The sequence below is a fragment of the Macaca thibetana genome, chromosome 10, assembly GCF_024542745.1.
Source record: "Macaca thibetana thibetana isolate TM-01 chromosome 10, ASM2454274v1, whole genome shotgun sequence".
Lineage (NCBI taxonomy): Eukaryota > Metazoa > Chordata > Mammalia > Primates > Cercopithecidae > Macaca > Macaca thibetana.
This window is the reverse complement of record NC_065587.1, coordinates 73,683,435-73,703,378: the sequence shown is the minus strand read 5'-3', so window position 1 is coordinate 73,703,378 and position 19,944 is coordinate 73,683,435. Positions and strand designations below refer to the sequence as shown.

The 19,944-nt window shown below is 43.0% G+C and overlaps 1 protein-coding gene across 4 annotated transcripts in view; it reads left to right on the top strand.

Annotated features, from left to right (window-relative positions):
* Nucleotides 1-19,944, top strand: part of SLC23A2 (solute carrier family 23 member 2) — a 151,330-nt gene that overhangs the window by 35,539 nt on the left and 95,847 nt on the right. The window contains exon 1 of one of the 4 annotated variants that reach the window (XM_050745215.1): nucleotides 9,679-9,905. The exons of 2 other annotated variants lie outside the window; for them this stretch is intronic. The gene's annotated coding sequence lies outside the window, so the exon portion shown is untranslated. Of the gene's footprint in view, nucleotides 1-9,678; nucleotides 9,906-16,664; nucleotides 18,858-19,944 lie in introns of those variants that run through there. One more of the 4 variants, XM_050745212.1, reaches the window with a different exon arrangement.

Genomic DNA, 19,944 nt, shown 5'->3' with positions numbered 1-19,944 from the left:
GCTGGAGTGTGGTGGTATGATTATAGCTCATTAAGATGGAGTCTCACTCAGTCACCCAGGGTGTAGTGCAGTGGCAGTCTTGGGTCATTTTAACCTCTGCCTCCCGGGTTCAAGCAATTCTCCTGCCCCAGCCTCCTGAGTAGCTGGAATTACAGGCGCATGCCACCACGCCCAGCTAATTTTTGTATTCTTAGTAGAGACGGTGTTTTTCTATGTTGGCCACACTGGTCTGCAACTCCTGACCTCAAGTGATCTGCCTGCCTTGGCCTCCCAAAGTGCTGGGATTACAGGCCTGAGCCACCGCCCCCAGCCGAGGGTGATGCTTCCTCTTCAGCTTCCCTGGTAGCTGGGACTACAAGCACACACCACCACACCTGGCTAATTTTTTGTAGAGACGGGGTTTTGCTCTGTTACCCAGGCTGATCTCGAACTTCTGGGCTCAAGTGATATGCCTGCCTTGGCCTCCCAAAGTACTGGGATTACAAATGTGAGCCACTGGGTCCAGCCAGTTTGTAATTTTGACAAATTAAAGTTTGGTTGCAATGAATGAGTCTCATTTCTTTTTCAAATAAAGAAGATCTAGGAAATGTGAAGAAGTATGATAACTAATATTAGATAAAAATAGCCCTTGGAAGAGTTGAGATCCAAGAATAAAAAGGATTTAAGGAAAATCAGGAATCCCTGAACACGGTAGGTTTACCGAATGTGAAGACCGCTTACCTTTTGACCACACCTTTGGTTTTCTAAGTTACTCAGGTGCCATCAGCACACCCTTAGGAATGAGAAATTTAGCCTCCTGGTTACCAGGAAACTCTAACCCTCCCAGCACTCTCTCCAGGAGTACACTGACTATATCAATAGGGTGTTTTTTCTCAGCACTGCTGTTGACTGCCAGAATTTCTCTTCTAGTTTGTCTTACCCGTATATTTATTTCAGTGTTGTCCTTAGATAATGGCTCAAGCTTTTAAGAATTATGAAAGTGACATATGTACACTGTAGAAAAATAAGGGGAAAAAACCACATACAATCCCATCATCTGGAGATAATCATTTACTATTTTGGTATCTTCCTTTCTTTTTTTCTCTTCTTTTCCCTTCTCTTCTAGTCTTCTCTTCCTTCCTTTTTTTCTTGTTGTCGTCGTCGTCTTTTTTTTTTTTTTTTTTTGAGACAGAATCTTGCTCTCGTCACCCAGGCTGGGGTGCAGTGGTGTGATCTCGGCTCACTGCAACTCTACCTCCCTGGTGCAGGGGATCCTCCTGCCTCAGCCTCCTGAGTAGCTGGGACTACAGGAATGTGCTACCACACCTGGCTAATTTTTTGGTGTCCCTTTGTTTTCTGCACGTGTGCACACACTGAAATGGGATTATCAGGTTTGTTTTGTAAACCTGCCTTTTTCTCAGTTTAATAATGCACTCCATACGTTGCCATGTCAGTCACCCATGTTTTAATCTCTGAAATATGCTCATGTAAGAATGTGCCCACAGTTGTACCAACCAGTCCTTTATTTTCGGCATTAATATTTTCCCGTCTGGTTTTGGATTACTCTAAGCATTATTTTAATGAACACTCACAAAATGAAAAATTTAAGCCTGTTTTAATTATTTTGCTAGGATAAATTTCTTCAGAGTGAAATTGTTAGGTCAAAGGCTATGTGTATTTTTAGAGCCTTTGGTGATGTTAAATTACCGTCTAAAAATGTTATGGCTGGGTGAAATGACTCACGCCTATAATCCCAGCACTTTGGGAAGCTGATGTGGTCGAATTGCTTGAGCCCAGGAGTTCCAAGACCAGCCAGGGTAACATGGCGAGACCCCATCTCTACAAAAAGTAGAAAAATTAGCGCGTGCCTGCAATCCCAGCTACTTGGGAGGCTGAGGCGAGAGGATCACCTGAGCCCAGGGAGGTCAAGGCTGCAGTGAGTCATGATCGTACCACTGCACTCCAGCTTGAGCGACAGAGTGAGACCTATCTCAAAAAAAATAAAAAAGTTAGGGCAGGCTGGGCGCGGTGGCTCAAGCCTGTAATCCCAGCACTTTGGGAGGCCGAGACGGGCGGATCACGAGGTCAGGAGATCGAGACCATCCTCGCTAACACGGTGAAACCCCGTCTCTACTAAAAATACAAAAAACTAGCCAGGCGAGGTGGCGGCGCCTGTAGTCCCAGCTACTCGGGAGGCTGAGGCAGGAGAATGGCGGGAACCCGGGAGGCGGAGCTTGCAGTGAGCTGAGATCCGGCCACTGCACTCCAGCCCGGGCGGCAGAGCGAGACTCAGTCTCAAAAAAAAAAAAAAAAAAAAAAAAAAAAAAAAAAAGTTAGGGCAATTATTACTCCACTAGCAGTATATCCAAAGTGCTTGCATGCTAAAGGAAGGTTAAAAATTATTTAGTAAATTTATAATTTGTTGTGTAAATTACAAATGGTACATTTTATTTTTGCCTTTTTGATTTTTTGCTTTTTTTTTGAGACAGAGTCTTACTGTGTCACCCAGGCTGCAGTGCAGTGGCACTATCTCGGCTCACTGCAACCTCCGCCTCTTGGGTTCAAGTGATTCTGGTGCCTCAGCCTCAGGAGTAACTGGGGCTACAGGTATGTGCCATCATGCCTGGCTAATTTTTGTATTTTTAGTAGAGATGGGATTTCACCATGTTGGCCAGGTTGGTCTTGAACTCCTGGCCTCAAGTGATCCACCTACCTTGGCCTCCCAAAGTGCTGGAATTATATAGGTGTGAGCCACTGCACCTGGCCAGATTTTTTTACATTTTTTAATAAGAAAGCTTACATATGGTCCTATTCCTGCTGGCAACAGAGAATCATAGTAAAGGAGTTATGGCAGCCTTAGGAATTCTTAGAGCCACGCAGACTACTTTTAAGTGTGTGTGGCTGTGACTAAGGGGTCCTGAAGCCAGCGTGCCAGAGCACCTGTTTTCCTGACCTGGTGGCTTGCTGGATACATTGTTAGGTATATGCCCTCCACTTATCTTCTGCTGATCACCATTTAGGAACTGGATAGACCCAGAAAACGTGGATCCCTGGCTTCATGAACCTGAGAAAAGCATAGCTTTGGATAACGAAGAACATTTGGCATGAATTGTGCTCCTTGCTTTGGGAGAATAGCAAAGAGTGCAGTGAGTGGTTTGGATTTTGAGGGGTGTGGAAAGGATTTGCTGAGGAATTGGTATTTAGATTCTCCAGGTGTTGCAGTATTTCCAGGTAGAGGGAATAGCAAGCAGGCTGTGTCCTCCAGCCTTAATTCAACTACTTTTGTTAGTTTTGAAGCCTTTTTCCTCTTTGCCATCATCTGGCAACTTTTTTTGAGACGGAGTCTTGCTCTGTCACCCAGGCTGGAGTGCAGGGGTGTGATCTCAGCTCACTTGCAACCTCCGCCTCCCTGGTTCTAAGCGATTCTCCTGCCTCAGCGCCCACCGAGTAGCTGGGATTACAGGTGCGTGCCACCACACCTGACTAATTTTGTATTTTTAGTAGAGATGGGATTTCACCATGTTGGCCAGGCTGATCTCGAACTCCTGACCTCAGATAATCCACCTGCCTTGTCCTCCCAAAGTGCTGGGATTACAGATGTGAACCACTGCGCCAGGCCATCTAGCAACTTCTTGACCTTTCTTTATGCCCCTTGAATGTTGGCTTCTGGCCTGCCACATTTTTTTCCACTGTGTCTTCTAGCATCATCTCTCAGTCGTTGGCTCATCCGGTCATGAGATCTCACTGTCCCTTTACCTTTTGCAGGGAGTTTTATTTCCAGTTTATATCAGCTCTCCCGGGCCCAGTCATCTCCCAGACAGCACTTTGGGATCCTGAGCTGGGAGTGTGTCTATACACCCTGTCCTACCTAGCTCTCATTTTTCCCCTTCACTGGTCCTGTGCTCCAGCTCTGTGGTGCTCTCTAGCTTCCTCTCGCCTCCCCAGTCCTTTTTACCTGCTGTGGACGCCACAGGAAATCACGTGGCTGCCATCTTACTAAATGGTCTCCTCCCTCTCTGAGCTGCCTCCAGAACGTGTCAAGGTCTCTCAGGCCCTGGTCCTACTATTCTGTTTTGTTTTGCGCTGGTTGAACTCTACTGGAGAGAAACCAGACAACAAGGTGACTTTCTCTATTTCACATTATGAGTTCTGGGCTCAGCTGGACTTTGATTTTTTTTTTTTTAATAATATAATTTTTCTCGTCATTTTTCTTCTTCCATAGCCACTTCTGTCCAATCAGATACCCAGCATTTCTACTCTCAGCCATGACCTCTGCTTCTTAGTTCATTAAGAAAACAAGTGATCAGATAAGCACTCCCCCAACTTCCTGCCCTCCTCTCACCTCATGCTGCCTTGCGTAAGGGCAACTGTCTGCATACATCTCTACCCACAGAGGCTATGAGGCAATCACTGGAGATGGTCTGTGTGGAACTGTCCGAACAAATTCTACAAGTTTTCCTATCAAGGTTACATGAGAACTGCTTTTCGCTCCCTGTGGCGTAGAGAATCTCTGGCTGAGGGGGATATGTTTGTGTTTTCATAAAAGACAGTATTTTAGAAGTGATATGACACTTGGAGGGGGTCAAATCATCCCCAAAATTAAATCCCCTCCCAAGATGATAGAACTCATCAATGGCACAGTCAGGGCTGGAATCTCAATCGTGTCCTCAGTGGCCTGTCCTTATGTGAAATAAAAATACTTTAGATCAAAGGTGTCCAATCTTTTGGCTTCCCTGGGCCACACATAAAATACACTATCACTAATGATAGCTGATGAGCTTAAAAAAATCGCAAAAAATCTCAAATGTTTTAAGAAAGTTATGAATTTGTGTTGGACTGCATTCACAGCTGTCCTAGGCCAAGGACTGGACAAGCTTGCTTTAAATAGGCCCCACTCTGGGGGCTGGAGGTAAAGAGGGCGTCAAACTTATTTGTAATTAAAAAAATATATAGATCAAGTGTGGTGGCTCACACCTGTAATCCCAGCACTTTGGGAGGCCAAGACGGGCAGATCACGAGGTCAGGAGATCGAGACCATCCTGGCTCACAAGGTGAAACCCTGTCTCTACTAAAAATATAAAAAATTGGCCAAGAGCGGTGACACGCACTTGTAGGGAGAATTGCTTGAACCTGGGAGGTGGAGGTTGCAGTGAGTCGAGATCTTGCCACCTCACTCCAGCCTGGGGGACAAAGCGAGACTCTGTCTCAAAAAAGAAAGGATGCATAATCAGAGAATAAGCCTTCTTCCTGTCTGGTCCTGGTCCCATTTCCATCTCTGGAGGCAGCCACTTTTACCAGTTTTTGTGTGTTCAGATTGTGTATCCTTTTAAAGATAGTCTTTGGTTAAACGTTTGTTTTTAATTGTGACATTTCAAATATAAAGAAAATAAAAGAATGAAACTTACCTGCTGGATACCGAGACCTAATAAATCTAAACATGTTATCATTTTTGCTTCAGGTATTTTGTTTTTGCTTTTTAAGGAAATTGAAACATTTCCGATACCTGGTTTGTCCTCTCCGCTAGCCTCATCTCCCTCTTTCTCTTCTTCTCAGAGGTACCTTTACAGTCCATATCTTTACTTTTGTGTTACACGCTTATATATTCACAAACCAACATATAATAATGCTTGCGTGATTTAAAACCTTAAATAGTAGATCTCGTGTGTGTGCATGTGTGTGTACTACCACCTACTTAATCACTCTGGAAAATGTTCCCAAATGTTGGTACAAGTAGCTAGAGTTCGTTTATTTTAACTACAGTATTTTATTTCATTGATTAAATGTAGCATAACTTACTTAAATATTCTCCTCTTGAAATAGCATAATGAACAGAATGACTGTCCTCACCTGGGTGGGTTTCTCAAGGGTAGAGTATGCTAACTGGCCTTGCTGGATCATAGTGCATACACGTTTTCAACCAACTAAATATTACCAGTGGTTCTCCCAAGTATTTGAACCAACTTTCTTCTCTGGCAACATGATAGAGGAATTCCTGTTTATTCACAGTCTTGCCAATACTTCATATTACTAAACTCTTATTCTAGACTTATCTGATGAATGTGAAATGATAATTGTGTTTTAATAGAGATATGCTATGTGGTTTGTGGATATTCACTAGTTGATGTTTACTAGTTCAAGGTGAATGTTGTTTCCAGGTTTTGGCTAGTATAAATAAAGTCACTAGAGGTCAGATATGGTAGCTCTCAGTTATAATCCCAGCACTTTGGGAGGCTGAGGTGGGAGGATCACTTGAGCTCAGGAGTTTGAGACCAGCCTGGGTAACATAGCAAGACCTCATCTCTACAAAAACAATGACAATAAAAAAAAATTAGCTGAGTATGGCAGTACACATCTGTAGTTCTCTCTACTTAGGAGGCTGAGGCGGGTGGATTGCTTGAGGTCAGGAGTTTGACGCTGCAATGAGCTATGAGCCTGTCACTGTAATCCTGCCTATGTGACAGAGTGAGACCCTGTGTCTAAAAATAAAAATAGCTGATATAGTGGCTCATGCCTGTAATCCCAGTGAGCCAGAGGCCAAGGTGGGAGGTTCACTTGAGCCCAGGCAACAGCCTGAGCAACATGATGAAACCTCGTCTCTACAAAAATTGCAAAAATTAGCCAGGTGTGGTAGCGCACACCTGTAGTCCCACCTACTTGGGAGGCTGAGGTGGGAGGAATCACTTGAGCCCGAGAGGTTGAGGCTGTAGTGAGCCATGATTGTACTCAGTGAGAGTGATGGCACTCCAGCCTGGGTAGCAGAGTGAGACATTGTCTCAAAATAAATAAAAATAAAAAATAAAACCATTATTAACATTTATGTACATGTTCTTGTCTGAACATAATGTTTCATTCAGCCATAGATACCCAGGAGTAGTATTGCTGGATCTTATGGAAATATATGTTTAACTTGATAAGAAATGACCGAATGGTTTTCCAAAGTAGTTGTACCATTTTGCATACCCACTCAAGAGTATGAGGGTTCCAGTAACTTGTCTTTTTTTGTTCTAACCATTTTAATAGGTATGTCATACACCATGTTTTTGTTTTTGTTTTTGTTTTGAGACAGAGTTTCGCTCTTGTTGCCCAGGCTAGAGTGCAATGGCACAATCTTGGCTCACCGCAACCTCTGCCTCCTGGGTTCAGGTGATTCTTCTGCCTCAGCCTCCTGAGTAGCTGGGATTACAGGAATGTGCTATTTTTTTTTTTTTTTTTTTTGTATTTTTAGTAGAGATGGGGTTTCTCCATGTTGGTCAGGCTGGTCTTGAACTCCCGATCTCAGGTGATCTGCCGGCCTTGGCCTCCCAAAGTGCTCAAAGTGTGAGCCATCACGCCTAGCCCTTTCATACAGCTTTTTAATCCAAAGAATGAAATTTAAAAATCAGATTATATTTTAAAGTTATTTAAAGTAATTGAATTTTGCCCTTCTTGCTCTTGGATGATCTTTTTTTCTTTCTCTTTAATTCAGAATCAGAGCATTGTGTTAGGGTAACCAAATAGTGAAGAGATGGTATAGTACAGCATAACATTTGCAACCACTCGGCCAGGCATGGTGGCTCACACTTATAATCCCAGCAATATGGGAGGCTAACGCAGGTGGATTTCTTGAGCCCAGGAGTTTGAGACCAGCCTTGGCATCATGGTGAAACCTTGTCTCTACCAAAAATACAAAAATTAGCCAGTCTCATAACCCAGTTTCCAAAAAAAAAAAAAAAAAAAAAAAAAAAGTAAATATTTGCAGCTACTGCTAGAAAATTAGATAAATGTATTTTCTTGCTGAGAAATACATGGAATTTTTCATTTACTAGTTGGACTATTTCTGGAAAATGTGTATTAAAACTTTATAGTGAAGAATGTTAAACCTCCATTTTAATGTTAAATGAACATTCTTCATTTATAGTGAAGAATGTTAAACCTCCATTTTAATGTTAAACCTCCATTTTAATCCTACTGGTGTGATTTCTCCCCCTCCCCTCCAGGCTTTGAATAAGAGTTAGTTTGAGGATACTCGTTCCACTACTAAAAACAAAAGTGCAGAAACTACAGGAGTAGGGCAGCAATCTTATTTTACAGAGGCATTTTCGGCTCACTGGTTAATGACTTTCCCTACACATACAGCACCATGCATGGTGTCCAGTGAGGGGTACAGATGCCAGTGCAGTGATGCTTCACCACTAACCCTTCTACTGCAGCCTGCTAACTAGGATACATTGTAATGTGAGTCTTGAGCTGGAATCGTGCAGGCAGTCTTCACAGTGGATTTGCTTTGAGAGTTGGATGAAGTGTTTTTGCTTCATTGCTGGAATTGTGGTATGTGCTTGTCAGCATACATTCTGAATCATGCCTTGAGATTATGGTTGAGTGGCCAGGCTTTAAGTGTCTGCCAGAGAAGCCCATAATAAGTTTTCGATAGTCAAAGTGAACAATGAATTTATTCATTTCACCCGGATGCTTAGCTTTTACCATGAACCTGCTATTTGGTTCGTCTGAAGAAAAATAACTTCAACCCTCTATTCCCCCACCATACTCCCCAGGTTAAGAATATGTACTGATCTTGTATTTCCTTTGAAAAATTTGGAAACTAGGGTTGTTCCAAATGTGATGTCTTACTAGTGCACTTTGCAGATTTTGTGTTGTTTTTTTTTTAATGTCCGAATTCTTATTCTTAGAATGGACATAGTATACAATTTTTTTTTTTCTTGAATGTCAGGTTTCTTTTTTTTTTGTTTGAGATGGAGTCTCACTCTGTTGCTCAGGCTGGAGTGCAATGGCCTGATATTGGCTCACTGCAACCTCTGCCTCCCAGGTTCAAGAGATTCTCCTGCCTCAGCCTCCCTAGTAGCTGAGATTACAGGCACACGCCACCATGCCCAGCTAATTTTTGTATTTTTCAGTAGAGATGGGGTTTCACCCTGCTGGAGGCTGGTCTGGAACTCCTGACCTCAAGTGATCCGTCCGCTATGGCCTTCCAAAGTTCTGGGATTACAGGCCTGAGCCACCGCACCCGGCCTGAATGTCAGGTTTCTTTTTTTTTTTTTTTTATTGAGACAGAGTCTCTTTCTGCCGCCCAGGCTGGAATGCAGTGGCACGATCTCAGCTGGCTGCAACCTCTGCCTCCTGGGTTCCAGCGATTATCGTGCCTCAGTCTCCCAAGTAGCTGAGATTACAGGTGTACATCACCACGCTTGGCTAATGTTTGTATTTTTAGTGGAGAGGTGGTTTCACTGTGTTGCCCATGCTGGTCTTGAACTTCTGGCTTCAAGTGGTCTACCCGTCTCAGCCTCCCCAAGTGCTGGGATTAAGGGCATGAGCCACTGTGCCCAGCCTGAATGTCAGATTTCTTTTTTTTTTTTTTTTGAGATAGTGTCTCGCTCTGTTGCCTAGGCTGGAGTGCAATGGCATGATCTCGGCTCACTGCAACTTCTGCCTTCTGGTTTCAAGGGATTCTCCTGCCTCAGCCTCCCGAGTAGCTGCGACTACAGGCGCCCACCACCATGCTTGGCTAATTTTTGTATTTTTAGTAGAAACGGGGTTTCACCATGTTGGCCAGGCTGGTCTTGAACTCCTGACCTCAGGTGATCTGCCCGCCTTGGCCTCCCGAAGTGCTGGGATTACAGGCGTGAGCCACTGCACCAGGCCTGTTGGGTTTTTTTTTTGGTGGGGAGTTATAGTTTTAGCTGCTGTAACATGCTGGGATGACACAATCAAAGTGTTTTCCTCACATAATCTGTCCCCTGCTTTAAAATTTCTAGAGTATTGATTTTTATTTTTAAAATTAACTTTTAGAGATAGTGTCTTGCTCTGTCATCCAGGCTTGAGTGCAGTGTCGTGATCATAGTTCACTGAACGTTGAACTCCTAGGTTCAAGCCATCCTCCTGCCTCACCCTACTGAGTAGCTGGGATAACAGGCACACCTCACCATGCCCAGGTAATTAAACAAAAAAAAAAAAAAAATTTTTTTTTTTTTTTTTGCACAGATGGGGGTCTTGCTATATTGTCCAGGATGGTTTCAAACTCCTATCCTCAAGTGATCCTCCTGACTCAAGACCCCCAAAACACTGGGAATATAGGCATAAGCCACCATGCTTGGCTTCTTAGAGTGTTGATTCTTTTACATAGTCCAAGGTGGTTCCTGCAGCCAGTAAGAAGAGGGAAGGGAGAGGAGAGGTCGTGCTTACTTTCACCCATATCCGTTGGCTAAGGTTGGCTGCATCTAGCTGCAAGGGAGGCTGGGAAATGTTGCCTTAATTAATTCAGTTGGTTGTGTGCCCCAACTTAAAACCAAGGATTTTATTAGTTGAATTACTAATCCAATGGCAGAGAAGGGCCCATGGAGACACTTGGTTGCCTCTGATACCTCTTAATGAAATATAAAGTTGCTACAATAATAAGAACAGTCAGCAATTGGAAACAAATTGAATATGAAATGAAAATGTGTTTTCATTTTGTCTACTTTTCTGTATGTTTGAAATTTTCCAAAAGAGGTTTTAAAAAATACTACATTTAGATTTCCTACTTCTACCAAGTGCCAGTTAGATTTTATAACACTAGAGGGTGCTGTTAATGCATTTGCTTTTAGCATTTCTAGCATCTGCCCCCTTGTCTTATTACAGAATCAAAGTGGGTTTTGTCCAGCTGATAATCTTGAATCTCTTTTGTTGTTTTACTCAGTTTTACAACAGCAGGGGCATGGAAATGTCAATATCTAACATTATCTGGAAAGACAAAAATGATGATTACCAAATGTGGAATTAAAGGAAAAACGTTTTAGATTTTATTCATAAAAGGAAAACAAATCAGAGATTATGTTAATCAGATTAGATATTTTCAAATGCAAAATTATTTCTGAAGACTCAGAAGTTTTTTTCTTGTATTTGTCCATGTTTAGCATTTTAGTTGTTTTGCCCTATTTTCTGTTCTGAGTTTACTAACCATACATACATACTAAGAATTGAGCTATTGCTAATTTTTCCTCCTAATATAAGGAGAGGGGCATTACTAAAATTTTAAGAATGTAGATAAACACAACAAGAAATACCTGTAACCCCTATATTCTAGAGATTACCACCATAAACTGCTTGGTGCATAGCCTTTTTTTTTTTTTTTTTAAAAGCACAATTGCACATGTATATATACAGTACTTTTTTTTTTTTTTTTTTTTTTTTTTTTTTGAGACAGAGTCTCGCTCTGTCGCCCAGGCTGGAGTGCAGAGGCCGGATCTCAGCTCACTGCAAGCTCTGCCTCCCGGGTTCACGCCATTCTCCTGCCTCAGCCTCCCGAGTAGCTGGGACTACAGGCGCCCGCCACCTCGCCCGGCTAGTTTTTTGTATTTTTTTAGTAGAGACGGGGTTTCACCGTGTTAGCCAGGATGGTCTCGATCTCCCGACCTCGTGATCCGCCCGTCTCGGCCTCCCAAAGTGCTGGGATTACAGGCTTGAGCCACCGCGCCCGGCCTATACAGTACTTTTTTTAAGAAAATTATTTTTGAGACAGAGTCTCACATTGTTACCCAGGCTGGAGTGCAGTGGCACCATCTCCGCTCACTACAGCCTTGACCTCCAATTGGAGCTCAAGCAATCTTCCCACCTCAACCCTTCAAGAAGCTGGGACTAAAGGCACACCCCACCATAACCGGTTAATTTTTTTGTATTTTTTGTAGAGACGGGGCTTTAGTATGTTTCTCAGGCTGGTCTCGAGCCCCTGAACTCAAGTGTTACTCCTACCTTGGCCTCCCCCAAGGATTACAGGCATGAGCCATCGCACACAACCTATACAGTACTTTAAAGAGAGGGGAATCAGGAGTTGGTGCTCATGTATGGGAATTTTTTGTATATTCATTTTATAACTTACTATCTTTCTGAAGTATCTTATTCTAGGGTGTGTGTGTGTGTGTGTGTGTGTGTTTACTCATTTTCTGGGTAGACAGACACATTACCTATAAATAATTCTTTTGCTTTCCCTTCTCCATTATTTGAATGTTCAAAAATTTTTTTCTTCATTTTATAAATAGGGTCTTAGTCTGTTGCCCAGGCTGGATTGCAGAGATGCAGTCATTGTTCACTGCAGCCTCAAACTCCTGCAGTCAAGCCAGTCCTCCTACCTCAGCCTTCTTAGTAGCTGGGACCACAGGCGTGCACCACCATGTCCAGCTAATTAAAAAAAAATTTTTTTTTTTAATAGAGACTAGGTCTTGTTATGTTGCCCTGGCTGGTCTTGAACTGGCCTGAAGTGATCCTTCTGGCCTCCCAAAACAATGAGATTACAGACCCGAGCCACTGTGCCCAAACAAAATCTTTTTCTTTTTTCTTTTTTTTTTTTTTTTTTGAGACAGAATATCCCTCTGTCGCCCAGGTTGGAGTGCATTCTTCTGCCTCAGCCTTCCGAGTAGCTGGGACTACAGGCACGCACCACCACACCCAGCTAACTTTTGTATTTTTGGTGGAGACAGGGTTTCACCATATTGGCCAGGCTGGTCTCGAACTCCTGACCTTGTGATCCGCCCTTCTCGGCCTCCCAAAGTGCTGGGATTACAGGCGTGAGCCACCGTGCCCAGCCCAAAATCTTTTTCTTATCGTCCTGGTTAGAACTTCTAGAACAGTCTTCTATAATGCCACCCACCAGACTCCTATTTTTGTCTTTAAAGGGCACCCTTCAGGGTGTTGTTTGAGTTATGTATCTCATTGCCTTTGGTATGAGATTGGGGTTCTTTTCGAGGACTTTTTTTCTTCTATGTCTAATGTGCTAAGAGTTTTATTCAAAAATTGACATTGAGTTTTATGCCTTTTTGGTTTATTTCTGTTTTTTTCTTTTTTAAGACGGAGGATCGCTCTGTCACCCAGGCTGGAGTGCAGTGGCGCAATCTTGGCTCAACTGCAACCTCCACCTTCTAGGTTCAAGCAATTCTCCTACCTCAGCCTCCTGAGTAGTTGGGATTACAGGCGTGTGCCACCAGGCCCAGCTAACTTTTTTTTGTATTTTTAGTAGAGACGGGGTTTCACCATGTTGGCCAGGCTGGTGTCAAACTCCTGACCTCAGGTGATCCACCCACCTCAGCCTCCCAAAGTGCTGGGATTATAGGCGTGAGCCACTGCACCTGGCCTGCCTTTTTGGTTTCTTTTGACCTTATAGTTCTTCTTCCTATCTGTTGATGTGAGTTATAAAAATACTAACTTTTCTCTTTTCCTTGTGCTTTGTCAACTTTTGGATCAGGGTTATACTGGATTTTGATAAGCTTCTCATCTTTTTCCAGTGCTTTGCAGCTCTCCGAGTAGCATGCAGTGTGACTATGCCTTGATATTGTGGATATTGATGCCGTGGAAATATTTGCCTGCAAAACCACCTAGGCCTGGTGCCTGTTTAAGGGGAAGGTCTTTGCTCTCTTCGGCCTCTGGAGGCTTAAGAACACTTTTGGATGTGTTTATCAAATTTATCAGTTTTGTTGCTTATTTTCTAGCTAATTTCCCTCTCTTCTCTTTAATTTCTTTTTTCCTTCTTAGTACATTTTGTTACTTATTTTTTCTTCTTTAATGTAGAGATATTTTTATAGTTTTCAATGTCTCCTTTGACTCAATGGTTATTTAGGAAAAAGATTTAAAGTGGAAGTTGTTAAAAACTTTCTTGATTATTTTTATTTCTTTCTGGCATTGTGATCAGGCAATGAGAAATAGGAATAGGAACGTTCCTTTTTTTTTTTTTTTTTTTTTGGAGACCGAGTCTAACTCTATCGCCTAGGCAGGAGTGCAGTGGCATCATCTCAACTCACTACAACCTCCGCCTCCCAGGTTCAAGTAAGTCTCCTGCCTCAGCTTCCCGAGTATCTGGGATTACAGGCGCCCGCCACCACGCCTGACTAATTGTTTGTATTTTTAGTAGAGATGGGGTTTCACCGTGTTGGCCAGGCTAGTCTCAAACTCCTGACCTCAGGTGATCCACCTGCCTTGGCCTCCTAAAGTGCTGGGATTACAGGCATGAGCCATTGCGCCCAGCTGAAATGTTCCTTTTTTTTGTGGGGTTTGAAATTTTGCTTGTGGCATGATAGATGGTCACTTTTCGTAAATGCTCTTTAGCCATTGAAAAGGAAGCTATTTCCTGTGGGGTGCAAAGTTTGATATCTATTATATTAGCCTTATTCATTTTATTGGTCAGATTCTGTAATCAATACAAAATAAAATTAATATGGACATGGGGCCTATGCTTGTATATCCTCCCTACCCCTATCTTCTTGGAGAGAGATATGTTTATGAAGTGTTGGTCATTTCTTCTCTATTTCTAGCCATTATGGGCTTTATTTCAGTGAAAGAATGTTCAGAATGTAAAGACTGACATCACATTCTTCTTGTGAATTTTATCCTTTAGCAGTGTAAAATGACCTCCTTTTTCCTGCTTAATACTTTTTGGCATGGATTCCACTGTGTCTGACATTTAAAAAATAATTTAAAAAATAATAAGGCAGCATTAGTGTTACTTTTTTTCACTTTAAGGTCTAACTTGGCATTTATTTTATTTTTATTTATTATTTTTTTGAGACAGAGTCTCTGTCTGTCGCCCAGACTGGAGTGCAGTGGCATAATCTCAGCTCACTGCAACCTCCACCCCTTGGGTTTAAGCAAGTCTCCTGTCTCAGCCTCCCAAGTAGCTAAGACTACAGGTGTGCGCCACCACACCCAGCTAATTTTTGTATTTTTAGTAGAGATGGGGTTTCTTCATGTTGGCCGGGCTAGTCTTGAACTCCTGACCCCAAGTGATCTGCCCACCTCAGCCTCCCAAAGTACTAGGATTACAGGCATGAGCCACTGCATCCGGCTGGCATTTATTTTTTGATGGAATCTGAGTATTTTTAATTAAATGGGTTTAACTCATTTATAGGTCTAGCTGTGTTTTAGTCTGTGTTCTGTTTCAAATTCTAATACTGGTTTTAAGTGAAAAACAAAAAAAACCTCATTTCTCTAATTGTCATAGTTAAGGCCTATCTATGGTTCTTTCTCTTTGGGAGAAGGGCTTTAGCATCTTCTTACTGTCTGTTTTCAGTCTTTATTAATGTAATCTTTTCTGTCTGCTTTATTTAAATTACATTTCTTTTTTTATTTAATTTAATTTTATTGTTATTATTTTTGAGATGGAGTCTCTGTTGCCAGGCTGGAGTGCAGTGGCACTATCTCGGCTCACTGCAACCTCCACTTCCTGGGTTCAAGTGATTCTCCTGCCTCAGCCTCCCGAGTTGCTGAGATTCCAGGCGTGTACCACCACTCCCAGCTAATTTTTGTATTTTTAGTAGAGATGGGGTTTCACCATGTTGGCTAGGGTGGTCTTGATCTCTTGACCTTGTGATTCGCCCGCCTTGGCCTCCCAAAGTGCTGGGATTACAGGCATGAGCCTCCACACCTGACTTTTTTTTTTTTTGAGTCTCGTTCTGTCACCCAGGTTAGAGTGCAGGGGTGCAATCTCGGCTCACTGCAACCTTTGCCTCCCAGGTTCAAGTGATTGTCCTGCCTCAGCCTCCTGAGTAGCTGGGATTACAGGTACATGCCACCACTCCCAGCTAATTTTTGTATTTTTAGTAGAGATTGGGTTTTGCCATGTTAATCAGGCTGGTCTCGATCTCCTGACCTTGTGATCCGCCCGCCTTGGCCTCCCAAAGTGCTGGGATTACAGGCTTGAGCCACTGCACCCGGCCTATTTAATTACACTTCTTTTTTTTTTTTTTTTTGAGACGGAGTCTCGCTCTGTCGCCCAGGCTGGAGTGCAGTGGCCGGATCTCAGCTCACTGCAAGCTCCGCCTCCCGGGTTCACGCCATTCTCCTGCCTCAGCCTCCCGAGTAGCTGGGACTACAGGCGCCCACCACCTCGCCCGGCTAGTTTGTATTTTTTTAGTAGAGACGGGGTTTCACCGTATTAGCCAGGATGGTCTCGATCTCCCGACCTCGTGATCCGCCCGTCTCGGCTTCCCAAAGTGCTGGGATTACAGGCTTGAGCCACCGTGCCCGGCCTAATTACACTTCTTATATAGCATATATTTAGAGAGCAATTTGGCTTATGCATTAAGTTTTATAACCAGATTTACACTCATTATTTAGCTTTGTCCCTACCTTGATGGTTTTAGCGTCCGTGCTTAGCAGCCTTGTATACTAGTTAGTGGCCTCTGTGAATTTCACTTCTATATTCCAACCTGGTTGGATACAGCTTCAGGCTTTCTTTCCCTCCTTTTCCTTTGAGCTCATGCACATCTAAAACTGTCTTGTTTGGCTTTCACACATGAAGGGCACCTTATCTGGGTGTAAAATTCCTTGGTAAGACCTTTCCCTCAGTTTGTGTTGGTGTTACTGTCTTCTGACATTTAATACTGCTATGGACAACCCAGGAGCTAAGCTTAATTCAAGCTAACATTTAAGCAAACCAAACATTTTCTCCTTCTCCCTGGATGTGTCTACGATTCTTTCATCCTGTGGTTAAATTATTTTGCTAGGATGTGTCCAAGTATATGATTATTGCATGAACCTAGAATGCCCTTGTAGTCCCTTTGCTCAGATTTTTCTTAATCTCAGAGTAATTTTTTAGTCTGCATTTTTTATATTAGGTTCTTTAAGTCTGCTCCATTTGTTCTTTTTTTTTTTTTTTTTTTTGAATCAGAGTTCTGCTCTGTCACCCAGGCTGGAGTGCGGTGGCGCAATCTTTGCTCACTGCAACCTCTGCCTCCCAGGTTCAAGTGATTTTCCTGCCCTCAGCCTCTCAAGTAGCTGGTATTACAGGCACGTGCCATCACACCCAGCTAATTTTTGTATTTTTAGTAGAGATGGGGTTTCACTGTGTTGGCCAGGTTGGTCTCAAACTCCTGACCTTAGGTGATCACGCCTGCCTCAGCCTCCCAAAGTGCTGGGATTACAGGTGTGAGCCACCATACCCAACCTCATTTGTTTTTTTTTTAAAGTTTTATTGAGGTGTATTACACACCATGATAGTCATCATCTTAAAATATACAATTCAGTGGTTTTTAGTATACAGTTATTCACAAAGCTGTACAGCCATCACCACAATACAATTTTAGCACTTTTTTTCATCCTGCAAAAAATCCTAAAACCCATGAATAGTCACTCCCATTCCCACCCTAGCCCCAGGCAACCATTGATGAACTTTCTGTCTTTGTGGATTTGCTTACTCTGGACATTTTGTGTAAATGGAATCGTACAGCACAACTGGCTTCATTACCCCTTTTGTTTCTAAGTCTGCTTGAAAGACACTGATGAGTCACAGTTTGGCCTTGCTCTTTGCTTTTTCCTGCCCAGCTCTGTCTCGGAATAGCCTTAGCCTTTCTGTACTTTTCCTTGTCTCTCAGAGTTTCTCAGGTCTGTCACCCACCTCCCGTTTCAGTCTTTTGTGACGCCATTTCTCTCGCTTGCTTTTGAGTTAATGCTGACTCTTCATTTCCCTACAGTTCTTCCCTACCTCAGCTTCTTGTTCTTGATTCATTTTCTCCATATAATTGTCGATCTTGTTTCCTTTTTAAAAAAAATACTAACTTAAAAAATGTTTTTCCTCCTTTAATCCAACTGTGGGTTTTTTTGTGTGTGTTTTTGTTTTAGTTTTCTTTTGGCTCCTGCAACAAATCTTCTCTGATGTTAGTCTTCACAGCATGTCCTGAATACAGTTCTCGGCTCCTCTAGACGTGTTGAGCTGATGGGCTGGATGTGTCATGTGCCGACCTTGTTCTGGGCATTTGTGGTGGTGGGTCTCCTGCCCTAAGCAGTTGAAGCGCCTTGCTCCCAACCTTCTCCCCAGTTTCTACTAAGGCATCACTTCTGGTTAGGTGGTGTTATCCTCTTACCCCACGCTGAGCTCCTCAAAGTTTCCGTGAATGAGGAATACTTACAGCTGCTTTTCTCCAGGAATTGTCCTGGTTCTTTTTCTGTCTTTATCTCAGGCACTCCCATTTCTAAGATGTCCCTTGCTGATGGTCGATGCCCCTTCTGCCTGGCTGTTTGTCATCTGAGCCTCGAGTTCCCTTTCTGGATTTGGGAAGGGCAGTCTGGTGTTAGGGAGTTGGAGGCAGGTATTTGCATATTCCACAGGGCAGAGGGTGCCCACTGCCCAGGTTCCTGGCAGGCCCTGGCCTGGAGTCAGGACTGGGAAGGGCAAAGTCTGGCCACAGGTGTGATTTCTTTCCTAGTCCTGATGTTAGACTGTCAGTGTGCCTTCGCCACTTTTGTCTGCATGGGTACGTCCACTGTTTGGTAGGAATCAGTGGGGACCTGCATGCCGAATGCCATGTTGAACTGGACCCCAGCAGTCAGCTCTCCAATGTGACAGTTATTTGTTGGCTTTTCCTTTAATGATGAGCTCCTACCTTGAGATCTGAATTTTTTTGAGCTTTGAAAACAATTGTCTTTGGACCCTGATTGGGGAAATGGAAACTTACCAGGGAGTAAAATTAACCCCCCTTTTCACTGAGCTGGAAGCAGCCTGGGTGGACTTACTCATCTGAACTGCAGGGTTTATAAAGATAGGTTTTAATTTTCCTTGTTAGTGCAGGTTTGAGACATATATTCTCAGCAGCTGCTTGGTTTCTACAATAGACTCTCCAGCCTGCCATGGAGAAACTGGCTGTACAGATTGATGTTAAGGAGACCGTAACAGAGGCATGCAGTAACGTTTGTAACCGGGTGGTGGCTGTTGTGTAACACAAATAGCATTTCTGATGAGGTGGTGCGGTTATACAATTTTGGCCAGCCTGTGTGGGTTATAAAAGCTGAAATTCCTTCAGCACCTGAGAGCATCTCATGCTGAGTACCAGGACAGTCGCAGGGTTGTCCAGACACCAGCACAGAAGTGGTGGGTGAGGCACTGATTAGAGGCCATTTCTGTGGAAGGGTGGAGTTTCACTTTGACGGTAAGGCCATTTGGCGGTTCTGCTTTGGGGAATGAGTTGTGAGGATACACAGATTGATTAATACCTGTTTGTGTCTGCGTGCATTCGGGTCTGCGTGTATCTGTTTCTGTGTGAGTATCTGAGTGTATCTCTGGTGATGTTTCTGATTTTCTGCATGTATGTCTGTTTCTGTGTGTGTGTGTGTGTGTGTGTACTAACTGTGCCTGTGTAGGTGGATGAGAAGTCCCCAATTTTGCACAGCTGCATTACTAGAAAATCTCCAAAGGGTTTCTTAGTGCTGTCAGACAGAATTTAAATATAAAAAACGGAACATTAACATTTATGCAATTCTTAGAAGGCAGTGCCTTTACTTAGGTATGTGTGAGAGAATAACAATAAAAACTTAACCTGCAGCAAGTAAAATTTCTGTGTTTTTCAGGTACTTATTTACCTTTCAGAGCAAATAAAATAAAAACTATATAAGTAAATTATTTATTTTCAGGGTCCAATCCAGTGCCAGGATTGCCAAAGCTCTGCTGTGTGTTCTTTTATGTTTTCTTTTCTTTTCTTTTTTTTTTTTGAGACCGAGTCTTGCTCTGTCACCCAGGCCAGAGTGCAATGGCACGATCTTGGCTCACTGCAATCTCCGCCTCCCAGGTTCAAGCAACTCTCCCACCTCAGCCTCCCAAATAGCTGGGATTACAGGTGTCTGCCACCATGACTACTTTTTTTGTATTTTTAGTAGAAATGGGGTTTCGCCATGTTGGCCAGGGTGGTCTCGAACTCCTGACCTCAGGTAATCCATCTGCCTTGGCCTTCCAAAGTACAGGGATTACAGTTGTGAGCCACTGTGCCCAGCCTATATTTTCCTTCTATATGGAGTTTCAGGCATTTGATGAAAAGTAAGTATACAACCAAAAAAGAATATAAGTGAAACAAACTTCATGGAGAGCTAGAATCTCTTATAGCTGAGTGCAGATAATATTTTTAATTTTTTAAAGGTCTTTGGGTTATTAAAAAATGTCAGGTTCAGACACCAGAAAAAAGCAAGACATCTGTAGCATACAATTTTAAGTGATTGCAGTCTCTGTATTTACTGGATGTATTT